This window comes from Panthera onca, chromosome F2 (assembly GCF_046562875.1).
Source record: "Panthera onca isolate mPanOnc1 chromosome F2, mPanOnc1 haplotype 2, whole genome shotgun sequence".
Classification (NCBI taxonomy): Eukaryota; Metazoa; Chordata; class Mammalia; order Carnivora; family Felidae; genus Panthera; species Panthera onca.
Genome location: NC_138356.1, coordinates 43977205 through 43995764, shown reverse-complemented (window position 1 = coordinate 43995764; position 18560 = coordinate 43977205). Strand labels below are relative to the sequence as shown.

At 41.0% G+C, this 18560-nt stretch overlaps 1 long non-coding RNA gene across 2 annotated transcripts in view; it reads right to left on the bottom strand.

Annotated features, from left to right (window-relative positions):
* The window catches only part of LOC132664329 (uncharacterized), a 38138-nt gene that overhangs the window by 16176 nt on the left and 3402 nt on the right, over nt 1-18560 (bottom strand). For both annotated transcript variants that reach the window (XR_013553483.2, XR_009603599.3), the window contains exon 2: nt 2150-2280. This is a non-coding gene — a long non-coding RNA (uncharacterized LOC132664329). The remainder of the gene's footprint in view (nt 1-2149; nt 2281-18560) is intronic.

The window sequence follows — 18560 nt, the reverse complement described above, 5'->3', positions numbered from 1 at the left end:
CCATGAAACTTCCTCTATGACCATAATACAAACAGTTTCCATTATTCTGCCATTGTACCTAGAGTTCCTATTTGATTCATTCCTTTAGGGAAAGATATGGCAACAATTCAGATTATTCTGATCAGATGGTGATACCCAGCTAGACTGTCCACTGCTGGATGGCAGACCTATCTTCTGATTCCAAGTATGTCCACTTGGCCTAAATATGTCTATATCCATGGTAGGTGTTTAGTAAGTGTATGTGGAGAGCCAAAACTGAGCATTTTCAACCATTAGCACCATACTAGGATGGTTCACTTATAAAATAATTGTCCAACTAAGAACACTGAAATTTATACTTATTCAGAAGAAGGAAACTTAGGTTGATTTGGGTGTTTTAGCAGACCAGGAGCAGGAGAAGGTGCAGTGAGATGCCTGGGACCCAGGGCACTAGACCTGTATTAGAAACATAATGTGACCACATATGTAATTAAGAAATTTCTAGTAGCTGCATTGAAAAAGGTAAAAGAAACAGGTAAAATTAATTTAATATATTAAAAATTATCATTTAAACATGTAACCAAAATAAAAATTATTAGTGAGGTATTTTACATTTTAGTTTCATACTAAGTCTTCAAAATCCAGTGCGTATTTTAATCTTACAGCAAATCTCAATTCAGAGAAGCCGCGTTTCAAGTGTCCAAGAGCCACATGTGGCTACCATGTTGGACAGCCCAGAACTGGAAGGCCAGTTGGCACACAGGGAGGGAAACAGAGAGGGAAAGAACAAGGGGGGAGCCTTAGGGAGTCTTAGGGAGGGGGCTTAGGGAGCCAGGTGCCAGAAGAAAGTGGCTGGGAACAGGGAGGGGAGTTGGAAAGCAGGAAGGCATCGAGACAGAATATGTTTTGTAAGTCTGATGGGGCCTTTTAGTACAATGGCTGGAGCTGCACTGCTCAGGTACATTTGCTCAGGCTGGGTTGGAAGGATTTTTCAGGGCTGCTATAGGTGCGGTTCCTTCAAGTGCTGTTCCTTTGGTGTCCTTGATTAAGTCATCCAACTCAAAGTCTCTGAATTTAATAAATTCAAGGAATTATTAGAACACCAAAATTATCACCTAATTTCTTCTAGAGAAAATGACCATCTTCTAGAAGAACATATTCAAATTACCATCTTGAAGCACAGGTATCCCTGGCCAGATGATATCTCCATGACTCTATATTTAATGTCACAGAGATTGTAGCAGAGACTGTGAGAAACAGGGTAGACAGAGAAACTTTCAGTCACTTTTACCAGCATGCCATCCAGTCTATCCAGGGCACTTTTCCATGATCTACAACCCATGAACTTAAACTCAGTTTGGAGGCATCTTCCATGAAGACATTCTGGATGTATGGCACTACTTTACCATAATTGGGATGGGTGGGTGGGAGGGAAACCCACACCTAAATGCCATTTGCTTCATTAGAGACTGGATGTTGAAATGTTCTTTCTTGTTAAATTTAGAAATTTACAACAGTGGCAGCCCCAGTCACCCCACTTAATTCAAGCTGTATTTCTCTCCTAGGAAACAAATTAAAACTTAAAATTTTTAGGATTCTTTTTCTATTATACCCCATTAGATTTTGTCTCAGAAATTCCACATGCTGAGAGCTGAGAAATAAAAGATTTCAGGATCTTTCCAGCACACACTATTCAGAAAGAAAATTTCCATCTTCACTCCCATGAGTGAAATAATCCAACCTAGGAGGTGTAGTTCCATTAAGACCAATAACCTGAGGCCTGCACCTGATCTTTTTTTTTTGTCCTGCTTTCCTTATTTTTTAAAAAATTTTTAAAAATTTATTATTATTATTTTGAGAGAGAGAGAGAGAGAACACAAACAGGGGAGGGACAGAGAGAGAGGGAGACACAGAATCGCAAGCAGGTTCCAGGCTCTGAGCTGTCAGCACAGAGCCTTATGTGGGGCTCAAACTCATGAACTGTGAGATCATGACCCAATCCAAAGTCGATGCTTAACCGACTGAGCCACCCAGGCACCCCTGCTTTCCTTATTTTTAAAAGGCCTTCTCTTGATTGTGCCTTTCCATGGATTCCTTGGGCATGTTCTTTTCCAATCACAGGTATTATCTGTATCTTTGCTTACAATAATGGTTCCACCCAGAAACTTACCTAGTAATTGAGTATTTTGGATGGGTCTTCCCCTCTCAAATCTGTCCAAAATTTCTGTAACTACCTGGCAGATTGGCCAGTCTCCTGCTTGTGGTTTCTCCAGTTACTCTTATCAGGGACTCTTCCTAGAGCTGTAAAAGGATGGCTGTCAATGCTTTCAAACTTGACATTCCTTAACCAGTGTGGGGAGAGGAGGGGTCTTTATAGCTGGATCTTCCTCCTAATCTTTTCTTTGGGATCAGCTAGATCTGGGTGTGTCTTTTCATTCCCTTTATATCCATCTACCTTGTCTCTAAAGCCCCAATTGTTTTCCTAAGGAAAGCTTTCTTTTCCTCCTACTTAAGCAGCCCATCTGCTTTCATTTGTCTTTCATTCTCTCTCTGCTCCTATTTAGATAGTAGGACAGAAGCATATTTTGACAACCAACCCATTTCCTCCTCGAATTTCTGAGCAAACCTGCTTTTAGATATACTGTTTCAAGTTTAGGCCTCCTAACTTGCCTTCTTAACTTTTCGGGCGATAATAATTTCACTGAGCATTTTTTTGAGGGGGGATGTTTTATTTGTTTTCTTTATCTAAACTCAGGAAGATGGATTATTCTTATAAAACAATGGCTTCTATTCCTTTCAATACATCCATTAGTGAAATCTACCACCCTTTGGGAGTGTCTCCAATGTTAGCAACCCTGAAATGTAAAGCGAGGGCCAGAATTTATGCAATCAACAAACTAAGGGCAAATTTGAGGCTGAGAGTTTTACTTCCATTATTTCATTCAATTTCCACAATAGCCATTGAGGTGTATATTCATAACATTGAATTTATAGAGAAGCAAAGTAAAAATTGGAAAGATTAAGCAACTAATCCATGTTATAACAAGTAATAGGAGATAGAACTAGGATTAAAATCCAGATCTGATTCTAAAGGCAGCACTCTCAGCCTGGGTACTGTATCATTTGCCTGTTAAAAGGTGGGTCACTGTCCATCCCTGCCCTTTCATTTAAATCCATATTCCTTGGACGTGAGTCTCGGGAAATTGTTGGCTTCCCTCTCTCGTTATGCTTCCAGAATGCATTTCCTTGCAGATGATGAAGTGGAGATGGGTAAGAATGAAAGGATGAACAGGAAGCTCCAGATGCAGGTGGGGCATGCTGAAATGATAGGTTGTGTACATAAATCAGTGGATGTGCATGGCTCTTGGTGACAGACACCCATTTGCCCTACAGCCAAACTGTCTGCTTTGGCTTTGCCGAGCTGTTGTGGGAGCCAAACTGTCTACTACTGAATCAGTGACCCAACAAGAGGGGCTGAAATTATTAAATCAAGCCAAATAAAAATCAAACCCTGTGCATTGCTGCAGTGGAAGAAGAAGAGATGTCACATGCCGTTTCTGAGTATTTCAGAGATTTTTGTTGCCTGGGAATGGAATTCCAATGACTGGAAAGGCAGAGGGATGATTGCCTTAATGCATTGCCCGTTAATCCTGTTCATCCTTTTGCCAAGGAGGTAATGAAGCTGAGGCGGAAGGAATTGTTATTAAACAACCCAACTTAAATCTACTATTTAAGCTAAAAGTAAAGCAGAACAGGAAGGTCCCCAAAGTCATAAAGGATAATAGTTTAAGCTAGAGAGGGAAATCTAAGGCAGGTTGCTGTAAACCTTGATTTTCAACCCTGTTACTGATGCAGATGGGCCTGTGGATCTTTTGAAATTTATTACTTTTTCATGCAAATTTGAGCCAAGCAAATTTGAAATTGTGTAATATGAAAATAGTAATAAAGCCTCCCTTTAGGTATGACATTTAGGATAATATAAATTCCCCTTATTTGTCATGTTCCCAGCAGGAAATAGATGGCACACTTAAATTGGATGAAAGGACTATTTACAAAGGTGTGGGCAGGGTGCAGGGAAACTGCCAGAAGTAGTACAAACACTGGCTCCAGACCCACAGGGACCAGGGGAGGGAGCAGTTATTGAACCCTCAGCAGGCCAGCTGTATGGGGAGGGCCACCTGATGGGAACCTGGGTCTTTAGTAGAGGGACACAGCTGGTCTGTGGTGGCCCAGCAGAGTAGGACTCCTAGAAATTGATACCCTAACCTCTGTCCTCCGTCTCCCTGATTTCTTGCAGGTGCTGTGCATTGGCAGAATCTGGCTGGAAGCCAGAGGGCAAGGAGACTTGTTGATGTTGCATATATAGATCAAGTTCCTATGGCGAGCAGGGTGAAGGATCCGGAGGATCCCCAAGCTAAACCAAAAACCGAGCCAAGAATCATATAATTTCAAACTAACAGTAGGGCAAATTGTAAGGGATGCTATTGTTCCATGGCAATGCCCTTTCAGCTGGTAAACAGCACTCACACCCCGACTTCCCCCAAACTATCCATCCATGGTCAGGATTGCACTTGAATTGTATCGATTTTGAATTACGAGCAGCTTTGAGGAAACATACGTTCCATTGAATTCAACCTCCCCAATTCACCTTCTCCCAAATATCATGTTGGTTTGGGGTCTTCCTATAGGAGATTTTAAGCTGCAAATTAATTACCAGGCTACAGAAAGAATTCTGGCTCACCTTTACGCAGCTTCTGTGTTCTTGAAATGCCAGAAAATTAAGATTTTTCTAAATACAATTCTATTTTTATTTTGAGGCATGGGATGTTTTAGGTGCAGTGCAGCCCTTCTTTCCTCTTACCCTAGAACTGATTGGTACTCCAAGAAATTAATTTTAAATGGAATTAACAGTGATGTTTTCCTTGTCACAATGGATTGCAGAAGTCCTGGCTGCTAGACTGTAAGTTCCCTGAGGGCAGGGGTTTTGTCTCATTCAACAACGGATCCTCAGCTTCTGGCATAATGCATGGTTCTTAGAAACTACTCAATAAATACTTTTTGAATAAATGGACAAAGCTTTTAAAATTATGCATAGATCTACGCTGAATCATACCTATTTTTAACCATATTCCCTAAGTATGTATTAAAGATTTCAGAATCACTATAAATTGTGAAGGTTGAATGGCTCCCACCTCCACTGGAATGCTGGGAACACACAAACTAAGAATTAATATCCAAGATTATTAATCCTTGTGTATGATTCAATCTTTTTAAGGATTCTATGAACTGCAATTACTGCCAATTAAATTTTTTCCCTAAGACTCAGAGAAAGTCATTTATCCTTTCAGATCCCTGTGGATGCGGAAAACTTGGAATCTCGACCAAACCAAGTGTAAGAGTTGCCATGGGGCCCATTTTGTTCAGTCATCTGCTTTACTTTAAAAATAACAAGGCTGTATATTAAAGCCATCAAGGTTCAGTTCCAAGTGGGTTGAAAGGAGCTTTGATTCTCTCTAGGTAGCAGGATTCACCTCTATCACCTGCCACAAGGCAAGGACCAGCTGGGAGGGGCGAGAAGGATTGAGAAAAGCTTTGCCCTGTGATACTGTTCTTTGCTTAGAAAGCCTGCATTCTGGCATCTCTTAATGATGGCTTAATTTGGGGTATTTTTAATCCAGGAGATTAAACCAAGCCATCCATTAAGAAGTTAATCCATGCATTTGATTTCCATTAAGAGGGAGAAGAACAGATTTTTTTCCTCTCTCTTTTGTCCTAATTTCCCCTTTACTTAAACTTCTTCTCTGCTCAGTGATGTCATTGTAGCTTTTAGTCTCTGGCCTGAGGGTGTGGGTGTTAGCAGGTCTCTCTGTAGCCACTGCTGATTCATCTTGGTGAATCATCTGCCTGGGCTTCTGGGCTAGGAAAGAGTGATGTCACTGTATGTCCTCTTCCTCCTCCTCCACCCTGGCCTCTCCTTTAATACTCTGCATGTTCGCAACAGGCGTGTTCAGCTGAGACTTCCCAGGAGCCTGGGAACTCACTAAGCTTCCCAAATGCCGGGTGATCCCAAGCAGGGAGCCTGGAGTTCTCACCAGTGCAGGGCTGAACTTCTTCACCTTGCTCACCACGAGGACATTCATGACTCAAACAGCGAGGAGGTGACCAAACTGACACATCAGAGGCAGCCAGACATCCAGCAGTCAAGCTTCCCAGCCCTGCTCAGCCTCTCTGCTTTGAGGTCAATTATTATAAACTATCATTTTTGTAGGAGGCTCTTAGTTAAATGGTTGTATAAACCATGGCTCTGTTTCTCAGCAGTCATAATTCAGAGCCTCTGGTACAACAGTAATCCCTGGTTTAATCTTTTCTCTCTCTCTCTTTCCATTTCTTTTTTTCTCTCTTCTTCAACTGCTTCTCCACCTCACTCCTAACTCAACAGTTTCCAGCTGTGTATCGCTTGGCTCTGCTTCCACCCCAGATTTTTCTATAACATTCAGTTGAACTCCTTCCAGCTCCCAGATGTGCTATTTATTTATGCTGAAGCATCTGGGCCTCAACACAGCCCTGTCACTGCAACATGGAAAACTGCAAAAAATTCAACTGGCAGCTAGCTGGCAGGCTGCACCATCCTGACAAACCAGGGAGGCATTTCAAAGGCGTATGGGTGAGGTCAAAGTGAGGGGCGTGAGGGGTGATGGCAACCCAGGTGAAGCCAGAAGCTCACACTCTCCCATGCTGTGGCTTTTAGATGAGTCTAGTAACACTGGAAGATGAGGGTCTGATTTATTTCAAAGCAGGATAGTGCCCAAATAACTCATTCTCCTCTGTAACTGACCTGGAAGCAAGGTTACCCAATGGGGTTGTCATCCCAAAGTGATGGGGCTCTGAGCACCAAGGAAGACAGTCCAGAACTTGGGATTGTGGGGGCCACTGGGGAGGGACACTGGACTGGGAGCCAGAGTCCTGGTTCTGGTTCAAATTTTCTCCCGCCCCACCTCCCTTTTTTTTAAAAAAAATATTTATTTATTTATGGGAGAGCGCAAGTGGGGGAGGAGCAGAAAAAGGGGAACAGAGGATCTGAAGTGGGCTCTGAGCTGACAGGCTGACAGCAGCGAGCCCAATGTGGGGCTCAAACTCACAAATTGCGAGATCATGACCTGAGCTGAAGCCGGATGCCCCGACTGAGCCACCCGGGTGCTCCTCTCCTGCTTCTTTTCATGACCCTAAGAAAGCCTCTTCATCTGGGATTCTATACCCTTTCCCACAAAATTAGAAGATTGGGTTAAATGGTGAGATTTCAACCTTTTTCTTAAAAAAAATTCAACCTAAATCTTAAGTGGAAGTCTTTTATGTGAGTTTAATACTATGGTGCAAGGAAGTGGTAATGACAATGTTTTGTTAAACAGCATTGCTGGCAGCCATTCTAGGGCACACTGGATCCCACAGAATTCAAAGGCAGGTGGGGTGTCAGAAGTGTGCCTTCCCAACATTCAAGCATCCTCACCTTGAGAGTCATGGGGCTTGGCCACATGGCTACCCTTCTTGATGGCAGAGAGAACAAGCCCCTCAATTGGCACTCTCTCTTCCTTTTTCCTTCCCTGGGCCAGTCTAACTTCCTCCACCCCCTCCTCCTTTCTATTACCCCCTTATCCTTAGTTTCCTGCTGATATGGCTAGTCATTCAGTTCCATCCTCTCTGAATAGGCCAGGTAGAGCAGGCATGGGACAGAACCATTTATGACGTCAGGTGAAACAAATGCTTGGCACACGGATCTTCCGGACTACTAAATGGAGCCTCTCTTGGCAGAGTTTCTGTGTATCAAAAGAAACTATTCACTCTCTTTTTCCACCTTGAGTCTTGTTACTGAAAGCCCCGCTTATCCTAGCCCTAGCTTGTGTGGCAAGCCCCAGGAATAAGGGTAGGGGCGAGGATGGGTCTGTGCCCCTCTGTCTAGCCATTTCTGAGATAACTTTATTGAAACTTGAGGGTTCCTTAAAGCATACTTTGAGGACCACTGCACAAAATATAATCATCACTCCCAACCCTTGGGTCCTAAAAATTCAGAGAAGAGTAGTCTTCACTTAGATTAGAATCCTAGGAAGTTTTTGGACTAGAGGACTTTTGGAAATTCCCCCATCCTTTCTTAGCTGCTGTTTTGAGGGAAGTCTACACCAATCCAGAGTCTTACCAGTTGAGGGAAATTCCCCTTGAGGAACAATTCATAACTCCTAGCACAATATAGCTATCCTCAGGTGACACAACTTTCTCTCCAATGGTGGAGTGTGAGATACTCTAAGCACATTTCAGTTTTGGAGAATATCACTCCATACAGGTGACTTCTTATTCACAGACCCAGGAGTCCAGGTGGCCTAGAGGTGAGGGCTGTGCCACCGAAGGAGATCCCAAATCATCTCGGCTCTGTGGACAAATGATTACTTTCCCTCTGATCCTCAGTGAATGGTATAGCACCATACTTAAAGCTGTTATACATTGTATTATGTTCTCCAAATATTTGCTGCCGTACTTAGTGATGGATTAAGATCTCCTGGCTACATGAATGTTGAGCGTAGTCACTGATTTGCTTTGGCCAATGAAATGTGAGAAGTGATGCATATCACTTCCAAGATAACACTCTCAAAGCTCATGTGAAATTCTACCATCTTTCTTTTCTCTCTTTTAACAAAGGGCAATATATGAAAAGGGCAATATCCCAAATAGTGGTTGCATCATCAGCCTGGGTCTCAGAATGATGAGGATGTGAAGAGGCAGCAGACCCAAGACAGACATGTGATAAATATGGAGCATGAACAAGAAATACACCTTTGCTTTTGTAAGCCTCATTCTAGCTCAACTGTTTCTCATGGATTAGGGGCCAGACACACCTAGCTCGGAATTTCAGCTGTAGAACCTCAGACAAATCACTTAACCTCTTGAAGCTTCCATTTTCTCATCCATGAAATGGGGACGATAATGGCACTCATCTCACTGGGTTGTTGAGAGACTTAAATACAAAAATGCAAGTAAACTGCTCAGCACAGTGCCCGATACTTAGAAAACACTTGATACATGTTACCTACTATTATTGTAAAACATATTTAGGGCACAGGAATAAAAACATGGGCGTATATGAAAGAGATGAACAATTATGAAGTAGAATAATTGGTCATAAATCTTCTTTTAACACTTAATTTTTTAAAATAATACTCAGTGGGGCACTTGGGTGGCTTAGCCAGTTGAACGTCTGACTCTCAATATTGGCTCAGGTTGTGATCTCACGGTTTGTGAGACTGAGCCCTGTGTCAGGCTCTGTGCTGGCAGCATGGAGCCTGCTTAGGATTCTTTCTCTCTCCTTCCCTCTCTCAAAATAAATAAATAAATAAATATTTAAAAAATATAAGTCAGTATTTATGACTCTATGCAGTAAGAATAATGGCTCCCAAAGATATCTGAATCTCAATCCCCAGAACCTGTCAGTATGTCACCTTATATAGCAAAAGGGACTTTGCAAATGTGATTAAGTGAAGGATTTTAGAGATGGCAGTTTATCCTGGATAATCCAGGTAGGACTGATGCAATACAAAGGGTTTTATAAGCGAAAGAGGGAGGCTGGAGAGTCAGCAAGAGAAGGAAATGTGAGGATGGCAGCAGAGTTAGGGGCGATCCAGTTGCTGGCTGGAAGAGTCAAGGAATGCAGGAAGCCTCCAGAAGATGGAGAGCCATTAGCATGGATGCTCTGCTATGGCCTCCATTAGGACACAGACCTGCCACCACCTGGATTTTAGTCCAGTGTGACCATTTGGACTTTTGACCTCCAGAACCATAAAATAATGTAATATAATATGCCACTAAATGTGTGGTAATTTGTTACAGCATCAGTAAGAAACTAATTCAGGCCCAATCCTTTTTCTGTCATTTCAGCTTTGCTTCTTGTCAACAGGTAGTCTCATTTTCCTCAGTCCAAAATCAGAAAGGTTTGGGTAGGCCTTTTTTAGATCCCAAAGCATGCTGACTCATCAATTGGGACCCTGCCTGTGGCCACCCTTTCCTGCCAACTCCCTCCTCCATCCCACATGATCCCACCCTATCAATCTCACATACATAGTTTCAAATCATAAAAGGAATTTTCTGTTTTAATTTTAAAATGACATGTTATACTTTGCTCACTGTATGTATTTTCCAGTCACTATTGAATGATAAAATTAAGGCCAGAAGGCCAAGCTCTTAGATAAACCTGAATTATGCCAGCATGTTTCTTATCATGACTTTTTCCAGAATTCTCTTCTAGCAAATGAATTCTTCCATCATCAAGAGAATGTCACATAAATTCTCTTGATGATAAATGAATTCATTTACTAGAGTAATATAGGAGGCATATGGTAGCAATTTAAAAAAAATATCATTGGTTGCTGAAATTTTGTTTGATTATAAACAGGGAGAAGTGATTGTTGTTGTTTGCTTCTTTTAGGGACTTTTATTTTACTTCATAATTTTTTTTTTTATTCCAGGATAGTTAACATACAGCATTATATTAGTTTCAGGTATACAATTTAGTAATTCAACAATTCTATACATTACTCTGTGCTCATCATGATAAGTGTATTCTTCAATCCCCATCACCTATTCCACCCATCCCCCCACTCACCCTCCCTCTGTAACTACCAGTTTGTTCTCTACAGTTGAGAGTCTGTTTCTTGGTTTCTGTTTTTTTCCGTTTGTTCATTTGTTTCTTAAATTCCACATATGAGTGAAATCATATCGTATTTGTCTTTCTCTACTTGACTTATTTTGCTTAGCATAATATTCTATAGCTCCATCCATGTTGTTGCAAATGGCAAGATTTCATTCTTTTTTATGGCTGAATAACATTCCAGTGTGTGTGTGTATATATATATATATATATATATATATATATATATATATATATCACATCTTTTTTATCCATTCATCTATCAATGGACACTTGGGCTTCTTCCATATCTTGGCTATTGTAAATAATGCTGTAATAAACATAGGGGTGCATATATACTTTTGAACTGGTGTTTTTGTATTACTTGAGTAAATACCCAATAGTGCGATTACTCGATCATAGGGTGGTTCTATTATTAATTTCTTGAGGGATCTCCATCCTGTGTTCCTTTTTATTGGTTTTGGTGATGGCAGACAAGAGACAAGAGGAGTATTTGTCATCTCTTTCGCACAGGCACTTTTCAAACTTTTCAGCTCACCTGTCTGTAGTATGTAGGCTGTGCAGGTGCTTCAGGGGTCTCCCTTATGCTGGCAAGCCTGGAAAGAAGCCTGCTCAATGTACTACCATTTCCAGGACTATCTCTGCCTCAGGGGTTCTTGGTTCCTTCACTGCTCATGCTTGGAGTTAAGAGAATGAGTCACATGGGGAGGTGTAAATTTCCTGACCCTTCCAACTATAGTTCATAGAGTTAGCCACAAAACTTGTAAATATTCTCTTTGCGTTCTAAATTAAGATAGTAATTTTGTGCTCAGACGGCTACTTTTTTTTTTTTTTTTTTTGCTTCCCATTGACTCCCAACTCACAGAGCCCAGGCTGAGAGTAAACAACTTTCCAGAATCTCCTCAACCATAACATGCTGGTTAGTTTTTGTTATTTTCCCTATTAAAATAGGGTTGCAGTATGGGAGGGGTACCCTCTACCAGTCCTGGTGCCAGAAAATAAACCTTTTATCTGTCTTTATACCTGGCCTTTTCTTTCTTTTTTTAAAAAGTTTAATTTTGAGAGAGAGAGAGAGAGAGAGAGAGAGAGAGAGAGAGAGAGAATGAGGAGGGGAGGGGCAGAGAGAGAGGGAGAGAACGAATCCCAAGCAGGCTCTGTACTGCCAGTGCAGAGCCCAATTTGGGCTTGATCTCACAAACCGTGAGATCATGATCTGAGCCGAAATCAAGAGTCGGATGCTTAACTGATTGAGCTGCCCAGGCACCTGGTTGACCTTTTATTTCTAAGTGTCCCCCCATTACTTTAGAGGTCAGGGCTGTGAGCAACACCCCCCCCCCCCAACTCGAAACTCCTCTTCTTTCTGATATCCAGTCCTAGGGAAGGGTGGTCTGGCTACTCTCCAGTGACCAGCATCTCCCTCTCGGAGTGTAGTGTAAAATCTTAATACGTACAGTATACTCACTATCCTCATGCTAGATTTTTACTATTACATTTCAGCCTGGATTCTGCAGTGGAAAACTTAGTGCAACATAACTTACTTTCATTCAATATTTTTATCTAAATATGGTTACACCCATTTTTAGCTAGATATTGTAGGAATTGGTATCTGAACCATACCAAAGAGCAGATGGAGTTGGCTTTTTCTGAGGAAGACAAAGCATTAGGTTTTCTTGTCTTAGTTATGAAAATGCCAGCTTGAGCAATTAACTGGCTGGTGTCCTAATTGTCTTAATGTGTGAATCACAGGGGCCATATGGCCCACCTGATCAATTGTGTGGGTATGAAGAAGGGGAGGGAAAAAAGGAATCCAAAGGGGCATAGTTAGTCACTCAAGTCTACCATTTATGTCAGAAGTGTGTTGGTTGCCAGTAAAGATTTGTAGATGTAGCTGCTGGGAGAAGCGAGCAGCATGGCGTGTCTCTGAGCTGGTCTTGCCTTCATATTATAGGGAGATGAAAATATTTTTTGGAGTCTAAATTACATGTGTGAAGAAACAGGAGGTAGCAATGGGGTTCTATGTATGAAGAAATAAAGCCAATTAAAAATAATTATCATCTTTGAAGTTCTAAAAAAAAAATCTTGTCAAGAATATAACCCCTCACTTGTGCCCATCTTGAGTAACAGCTGTCTCCCAGTTGCCATCAATTCCTCACTTGCCTTAATGGCAAAGGGTAGAGTCCTACCTTGGATCATATTACTGCTCTTTATTTTCAAAGGCTTCTCTTGAGTGGCAGCCACAAAAATCTCTCTTCTTTGGAAGAATTCAAATAATTTCCAGACATTCATTCATGATTTCACTTATAAACTTAGTTTTAAAAAAATAAGGGTGTAGAACAGGGATTTAAAAGTGGAGTCTACAAGCAGAATTGTTCTGTTTGGTTCTCACAGGATTTTTAAGAAATTTCACATTAAAAAAATGCAGATTTCTCCACGGCTGTAATTAGCTGGAGTTAAGTGGCAATCGCTAGCCTGAGAAAGGGCATAACCCAATCTTCAATTCCCTACAGACGTGCACTGGGCTGGCTTCATTCACTTATACCACCTGCCCGGTCCTATAACTGAACCCTGGCCTGAATAACCACCTCTGACACTATTGGGAAACTGAGGTACAGAGTTACTCTGTGAGGCAAACACAGCGTAAGTCCTCAAGGACTCAGCTTTGTGTGTGAATGGAAGAGGACCTGAAGTGGGGAAAAGTTTTTAAAAGCAACTGGAATGGTTTCTCTATAAACACACAGTGTGGGGGAAGCAAAGAAAGGAAAGTGATGGAGACAGAGAAATCGATGAGGAAATGGGGGAGGAGGGCATGGTTCTCAGGAGAGCTTTGTGCCCATTTGGTAGCAGGGGACAGAATGAAATCCACCAGTCTGTTCCTCATGTGATACTATCTCCTGCAGACAATGCCCAGGTTCCAGACACAGTGTCAACTGGAGATGGCCACATTTGCAGAGGCTGACTTCAAGACATATGTTCACTTTCTCCTCTAAATTCTATAAACTCTGTGTCCTTGGATGAAGCCACTATAGCTTGGGACCTGAACCACCACAGAACTGCTTTCATAAAGTGGCTCTCTGTCCCGCTCGCCAGCCTTTGTGGCTGGTGCTATAGGAGATGCCCATGGTGCTGGATTCAGCATCAGGATGGTACCGGGGCTTTCAATTCTGATATTCCTTTCTGGGTTCAGTATTGAGAATACATGTGTTTTCTCTGAGAACATGTTTTTTCGTTTTGTTGCTGTTGTGTGTATGTGTGTGTGTGTTTTTAACATTGCAAACATTATAAAGGTTATACCACATCTCCTTGCACTGGTAGGTGAAAGGCCAGATTTCTCTCCTTGCACTGCTGGGTTAAAGGCCAGAATCTGTGGCCAGCCTCCAGTAAGTACAGCAGACATAGTGGAATGGGACACATTTGGGTACTTCATTCTGGTTTTTTTTTTTTTTAATTTCCCAGCCCTTAATTTTCCTTTGTTCTTTTTTCTTGACTGTAACTTTTTAAGTGCTTTTTAAAATGTCCTATTGTTATCAGATATTATACAAATACAGAATGAATAACCAAAATGGGCATTCCAGAAAGCAAGGAGTATCTGCAGTTAAATTAGCTCGAGTAAAAGGAAATGGAACCCCATGCTTATGGATACTAAGTTGATTGCAACACGTAATTGAACATTTTAACCACAAAATACTTTCCCATTAATTTAGAATTCAATTTAATTTTGGCTTTGTTCATTTTCCCAAGGTCTTTGATGTAAATTCCTAGCTTCATGAAGATCTATGACTTGTTTGATATAAAGTGTGTGTGTGGATCTTCTAATTGGTTTCTCTCACACCATAGTTAGCTGGCTGGAGTCTGAGATGTGCTGGGTGATATGAGAGGATTCTTTGCCCCACCTCCATCCCAGGGACCTTAACTCCGTGCCGGTTCTGGCCATCCTCCATGAAGATCCTGGCCTTCCTCAATCTCAGAAGCTAGTGTAAACCATGCAGGATCTTAGATTATATAAAGTGAAGGTGATTCCAGTTTCTGTTTTTCATGTTGCCCTTTGTCAATGGCTTTTTCTGGGATTTGCCAAGACTCACATCCAAGTCTTGTTGGGATATTTTCCTCCCAATTTAGCTCCCAAGTGAAAATCTACCAACCTCACTTCCTTTTCTAGAGCATTTCTGTACTATTATTGTGTTGTTGGGAAAGAAGAAGGAGTAAGGATGTTAAGAGTGTGTCTGTGCGTATATATATAGGAAAGGGAACAATTGAGATTAAAAAAAAATATATGGGTATGATATGAACAAAACATTCCTGAATGCATAAAAAGAGATGTAGGAAGAGAGAGACCTTGCATCCTAGTGTTCTCTGAACTAGACAACATGTGGTGGTGTTGACTGAGGACAGCTTGTTTTGGTTTAGAAATTGAGGGTTGTTTGGTACAGGAATGGCTGTGGGGTAATTCAAGGAGAAGGCACTGTGCAGCTTATATATAAGGAAAATTTGGTGTTTGTAACTCAGGGAGCTTCTTTTCTGGTTGGAGAGAAAGGCTTGCATATGTAACCCAACTAGGAAAAATTCAAGTGTATGATAAATTACTGAATAACATTATTAAAAGTAATAACTGCAATAAATGGGGGTGTACCCACAGTTCTAAATTCAACCCATAACCAATTTATGAGAGACTTTCTTAGAGAGCACTTAATTTGGCTTTAGGTTCTCTCCCTAAATTGTAGTGAAAATTTTCATATTTGGTGATTGGAGTTTAATGGATTTCTTGATGTTTATAATCACAACTATGTCTTAATAGGCCTTCTTTTAATACCTTCTATTATTTTCTAAAACTATCAATGTCACTTATCTTCTAAGAAGTTTTAAAGTCCCATCTCTTAAGTTTCTCCAGCTTTGGTGCTGCAGGACTAAACCCATTAGATATTGGGCCTGGACTACTTAATACTATTGTAGTGAATATGAATTTTCATAGTTGCAGCAACTTATAAAATTCATGTAACTTAAACAGGGCAATTCAAGTTACTTGGTAACTTAACACTTAAAACTTCTGGTTTCTTTCATGCAGATACTTAATCACATAAGATGCCCTGTTCCTTTTCTCATTTCTCCAGGGCTAAGGATTTTCCATCTTGTCATTGATGGAGGAGGTCTGGCGTGAATATCATCTTCGGTCTTTGCTGGTATCTGCTGAGGCTTAGCTGGACCTGCCTGGTCTTTGAAATCTGTCTCTAATCCCATTGTGTCCACTGATGAAGCGTGCTCCCCATGGTTTCTAGTCATCAAATCCTTTACTCTGCATCTTCTTTGCCAACAATACAAGGCCCATTTAAATTCCCCATATGCTCTTAGCCAACCTCCACCTCTCTTTACTAAACATGGGAAAATATATGGCTGCTCTTGCACTCTGTTCTGGGGCTGTGGGAGATTGAGAGTAGGGTGGCTGGAGGGTAGGACAGGCCATTTCAGAAATCCCTTTGGCAGCTTTGTGAAAATCAGTAAAAGGAAACCTTGTTTAAAATAAAGTCACGGGGCACCTGGGTGACTCAGTCAGTTGAGCGTTTTACTCTTGATTTTGGCTCAGGTCATGATCCCAGGGTTGTGGAATCAAGTCCTGAGTTAGGCTTTGTGCTGAGTGTGGAGCCTGCTTAAGATTTTCTCTTTCCCTTTGTCCCTTTTCCCTGCTTGCTCTCTCTCTCTCTCTCTCTTTCTGAAATATAAACAAACAAATAATAAAGTCAGGAAGCTGGAAGGGGAGCTCTTGTGCCTACCACTTGTTGACAACTGCAGACACAACAGGAACAGACACACTTTGCAAGCCCATACTACTTTAGCTGCTTTACTACCCCAGCAGGAGGAAGGTTTTCTTCTTGCCCAGCAACAGTGCAGCCAATGAGAAACAGACACAACTCAGCCAATGAAAAGTGACCATACTTCAAACCCCCAGTCTACTCCAATGGGCGTTTGTTTCTAACAGTCCCTCCCAATTCCCCTTTCTTCTATAAAAGAGCCTTCCTCTCTGTTTTCTGAACTTGCCTATGGTTTTGCTATAGCTTTCATGTTCTGAATTACAATTCTCTGCTATTCCTGAATAAACTTTTTCTTTTCTTTCTTCCTTTCTTCCTTTCTTTCTTTCTTTCTTTTTTTTTTTTTTTTTTTTTTGTGTGTGCTTGTAAAATAACTGACTTATTTTTAAAGTACACTTGTACATACCTTTCTACTCTCCTGGCTGTCCTGTGATGAAAGAAGCCCTTGGAGGATTTCTTGTCAGGGTTCCAGTGTTCAAGTTGGGAGCTAGTCCTCCCCACTCTTAGATGGCTGTCTTTTCCAGGATGGTCTCTACCAACTCCCCAAGGGTTTTGATCCCTGGAGGGGTAACTGTGAGAATCTTTTTCTCAAGATCCTGCACCAGCTATATACTCTCTAAATTTTCTCTAAGTTCCTCAAACCCATCTCAGAAAAAGTTCTTATTGCCTCTTTGTGTGGTGGAGATAATGGCTTATACATCATCACGTTTTTCCTCCTTATGTTTTATGTTATAAACTCTATGCACTTAGTGCTCCAGGATTTGCCTCTGAAGAGCTAAATTTTTTTTTCAATGCTATTGTATCTTCTCAAGAGGCTATTTTGAAATTCAAAGCAAAGCATTTGACTTGCTGAATTCAGCTCTTGCTAGGTTCTTCCGTACTTTCTCCTCTTTAGGATAAAAGCGTTAGCCTAAAGATCTAATTTTAATGGTGAAAATGTTGTAGGGTAAAAAGGAAATGCCAAGAAGTAAGAATATATCTGTGAATATTTTAAAATATTTTACAGCCATTTATATGATATGAACTGAATAACTTAGGTGGTCTACTATAAAATTTTGCTCTTTGGGGAGGAATTGGAAAGAAGCTAGGCACATTTCTCAAGATATTAAGCTTAAATAGTTTGTGAAATTTACCATAAGAGGCAGATTTTTCTCTTCCTCCTTGGCTTTGAAAATATTCCCTGTATCACCCCCTTCTTTTCCATGATCTTCCATAACCTGGGAGGGTTAGTTGGCAAAATTCCACACAGTAAGCAAGACGTACTGCCATTTAAGAGGCTCAAACTATCTCCTTGGGGAAAAACAAAAACCCTGTGGCTAAAAATGTCAAGTCCGGGATCTTAAAGTTCTATTGCAGAAACTGGGGGGGGGGGGGGGGGTGGGGAATGTTATTTTCTTGGTGGGAGACTAGGTTGGATCACTGGAATGTCTTTTTCCCAGCTTGTTAATTTATATGATTTGAGGAAAATAGACCTTAAAAGTAGTATACAAAGCACAATTTTTTGGAGAACAAAAGTGAGCACCAGTTACATCGGTATTTTGAGAAATGTTTTTATGAATTTTTAATACAATTTGCAAATGATGAAATATCACATTTAAAAGAATCAATTAAATGCTTAAATAGGGACTTAAGCCCCTAATTATTGGGAAAAGGTAAAAATTCCCAGATTTCTGAGTTCATGATAGTAAACTTGTATTTCTTTCATAATATTCACATAATGTTCATGACAAATATAGTTCAAATGGAGATGTTTTATTCCCATCATGGATTGTTCAAATGAAACTCACTTATGTTGAGTATCACCATGCCAGGGATATAGACCATAGAAAAATTATTCCTGGGGTTCTTGGGTGACTCAGTCAGTTAAGCATCTGACTCTTGGTTTGGCTCAGGTCATGATCTCACGGCTCTGTGGGTTCAAGCCCCAAATCAGGCTCTGCACTGGTAATGTGGAGCCTGCTTGGGATTCTCTCTCCCTCTCTCGGCCCCTCCCCACTCACACTGTTTCTGTCTCTCTCAAAATAAATGAATTAAAAAAAAGAAAAAGTATTCCTGACTGATGTATGTATTGTTCATGTGTGTAAAAATGTGTATGT